Source organism: Papio anubis, chromosome 11, assembly GCF_008728515.1.
Source record: "Papio anubis isolate 15944 chromosome 11, Panubis1.0, whole genome shotgun sequence".
In the NCBI taxonomy this organism is placed as follows: Eukaryota; Metazoa; Chordata; class Mammalia; order Primates; family Cercopithecidae; genus Papio; species Papio anubis.
This window is the reverse complement of record NC_044986.1, coordinates 73,480,570-73,483,839: the sequence shown is the minus strand read 5'-3', so window position 1 is coordinate 73,483,839 and position 3,270 is coordinate 73,480,570. Positions and strand designations below refer to the sequence as shown.

The 3,270-nt window shown below is 43.4% G+C and overlaps 1 pseudogene; it reads right to left on the bottom strand.

The window, feature by feature from the left end:
* Positions 1-1,395: 1,395 nt before the first annotated feature.
* On the bottom strand, positions 1,396-2,676 carry LOC101005870 (annotated as a pseudogene).
* Between the last annotated feature and the right edge of the window lie 594 nt (positions 2,677-3,270).

The window sequence follows — 3,270 nt, the reverse complement described above, 5'->3', positions numbered from 1 at the left end:
GACTACAGGCACCCACCACCACCCCCGACTAATTTTTTATATTTTTTTAGTAGAGATGGAGTTACTTCGTGTTACCCAGCATGGTTTTGATCTCCTGACCTCATGATCTGCCTGCCTCGGCCTCCCAAAGTGCCAGGATTACAGGCATGAGCCACTGCACCCAGGCAGTTGACTGTTTTTCTTTTTTTCTTTTCTTTTTTTAAAATATAGTTTAAGTTCTAGGGTACATGTGCACAACATGCAGGTTTGTTACATAGGTATACATGTCCCATGTTGGTTTGCTGCATCCATTAAGTCGTCATTTACATTAGGTATTTCTCCTAATGCTATCCCTCCTCCTGCCTCCTACCCCATGACAGGCCCTGGGGTGTGATGTTTCCTGCCCTGTGTCCAGGTGTTCTCATTGTTCAATTCCCACCTATGAGTGAGAACATGTGGTGTTTGGTTTTCTGTCCTTGTGATAGTTTGCTGAGAATGGTGGTTTACAGCTTCCTCCATGTCACTGCAAATGACATGAACTCATCCTTTTTTATGGCTGCATAGTATTCCGTGGTGTATATGTGCCACATTTTCTTAATCCAGTCTATCATTGATGGACATTTGGGTTGGTTCCAAGTCTTCACTATTGTGAATAGTGCCGCAATAAACATACATGTGCCTGTGTCTTTATAGCAGCATGATTTATAACCCTTTGGGTATATCCCCAGTAATGGGATCACTGGGTCAAATGGTGTTTCTAGTTCTAGGTCCTTGAGGAATCGCCACACTGTCTTCCACAATGGTTGAACTAGTTTACAATCCCACCAACAGTGTAAAAATATTCCTATTTCTCCACATCCTCGCCAGCATCTGTTGTTTCCTGACTTTTCAATGATCGCCATTTTAACTGGTGTGAGATGGTATCTCACTGTGGTTTTGATTTGCATTTCTCTGATGACCAGTGATGATGAGCATTTTTCATATGTCTGTTGGCTGCATAAATCTCTTCTTTTGAGAAGTGTCTGTGTGTATCCTTTGCCCACTTTTTGATGGGGTTGTTTTTTTTTCTTGTAAATTTGTTTAAGTTCTTTGTAGATTCTGGCTATTAGCCCTTTGTCAGATGGGTAGATTGTAACAATTTTCTCCCATCTGTAGGTTGCCTGTTCACTCTGATGGTAGTTTCTTTTGCTGTGCAGAAGCCTTTTAGTTTAATGAGATCCTAACTGTCTATTTTGGCTTTTGTTGCCATTGCTTTTGGTGTTTTAGTCATGAAGTCCTTGCCTATGCCTATGTCCTGAATGGTATTGCCTAGGTTTTCTTCTAGGGTTTTTATGGTTTTAGGTCTAATATTTAAGTCTTTAATCCATCTTGCATTAATTTTTCTAGAAGGTGTAAGGAAGGGATACAGTTTCAGCTTTCTACCTGTGGCTAGCCAGTTTCCCCAGCACCATTTGTTAAATAGGGAATCCTTGCCCCATTTCTTGTTTTTGTCAGGTTTGTCAAAGATCAAACGGTTTTGTTTCTAGAGTCTGCTTTGTTCTGCACTGACTTCATTCTAAAGCAAGCTCTCCTGGTTTTGTTTGTTTGTTTGAGAAATGTTGTATTTAATGGTAAAGCTTAGCGCACCCCAGCACCAGGAATGACATGGAGTTGCAGCAGCAGGGGCAAGCAGGTGACTGTCAGGGAGGGCAAAGAGGATGAGGAAGGCAGCCATCAAACAGAAGAGCCCCAAGGCCACAGGCAAAGCCCAGAATGACATAGGAGAAGAACTGCCACTTGAGAGACGGGTTTCTGGCATAGCCAATGAACAAGCTGCCAAAATCTGTTCCAATGCCAGCCCCTGAACCAGCAACACGTACTGTGGCTGCCCCAGCACCAATCGACTTGGCTGCTGTGTCAATGTCCTGTGAGACAGCACTGGTCTAGAACTCCCATCTGGCCGCCTGGAGTAGGGAGCTGCTACAGGAAGGCTGTTTAGATGAATTCTCTGGGCTATTCAAGAAGGAGGCAGACACAGGCCTGATTAGACCCCTGGTACAGCAGCACATCAGAGCTGGAGAAATGAGTAGTGCTCCGGACTGCATTTTTTCAGTCTGCACTCCCACTGCCATGCAACCTCTGCTCGGCACACAGCACTCACCTGGCTCAACATGACTGACTCACCTGCCAGCTTTAGCCCTTGGCAATGGCAGCTCCAGGCTTATAACATCCTATTAATTATTAGTCCAGGAAATTTCCAAGAGTACATATTCCTTATCCTGACTTGGATTAAGTGCCCATCCCTGGATCTGAGGGTGGGTATTATACCTCCTTGAACACACAGCTAGAAAATATAGCAGATAATTTTCTAGAGGAAAATGACAGAATTGTTCCATAAGAAGAAAGAGTAGATATAGGATAGGCAAAAACCTTCACACGTTCCCTTTAAACTCTGTGCAGACAATATTTTTTGTTTACTGGAAAGTTATTTCCCCTCTACTCCCACCCCTGCCAAAACTGATGATAAACTGACTCTCCCCAACTCTTTGGGTAATACAAAGTTTTCTATAGTTCCTAGGATGCTCACTTTTTGGTAGACCAATGTATAGATTTGTCAGTATGTAGTTTTTTTTTGTTTTGTTTTGTTTTGTTTTGTTTTTGAGACGGAGTCCCACTCTGTCGCGCAGGCTGGAGTATAGTGGCACGATCTGGGCTCACTGCAAGCTCCACCTCCCAGGTTCACACGATTCTCCTGCCTCAGCCTCCCAAGTAGCTGGGACTACAGGAACCCACCACCATGCTTGGCTAATTTTTTGTATTTTTAGTAGAGATGGAGTTTCACCGTGTTAGCCAGGATGGTCTCGATCTCCTGACCTCGTGATCCGCCCACCTTGGCCTCCCAAAGTGCTGGGATTACAGGCGTGAGCCACCATGCCTGGCCTGCAGTATGTAGCTTTAATTTACATTTGCTACATCCTTGTAACTTAATGTCTTTTTTTTGGGGGGGGGGTTGGTTTCTCAATAATACTTGTGAAAATTAAATTCTCTAGTCCGCATTATGAATTGATGGGAATGCATCTATTTGACACATGAAACAGTTACTGCCTGCTGCTATGGTTTCCACTACAGATGCAAGAAAAAAGTATCTTCATGCTTTCATGGGATTGCTGCTGCCATGATTGAGTGAGGAATACAGGGGGAATATAGGAATACAGGGAAAAACAGAGATAGATCTTTTGCAACTCAGAAATAACCTTGCAAACAGTGAAAAGCCTGAACCCGTTTTACTCCAAAGAAGGATCTAAAATTTAA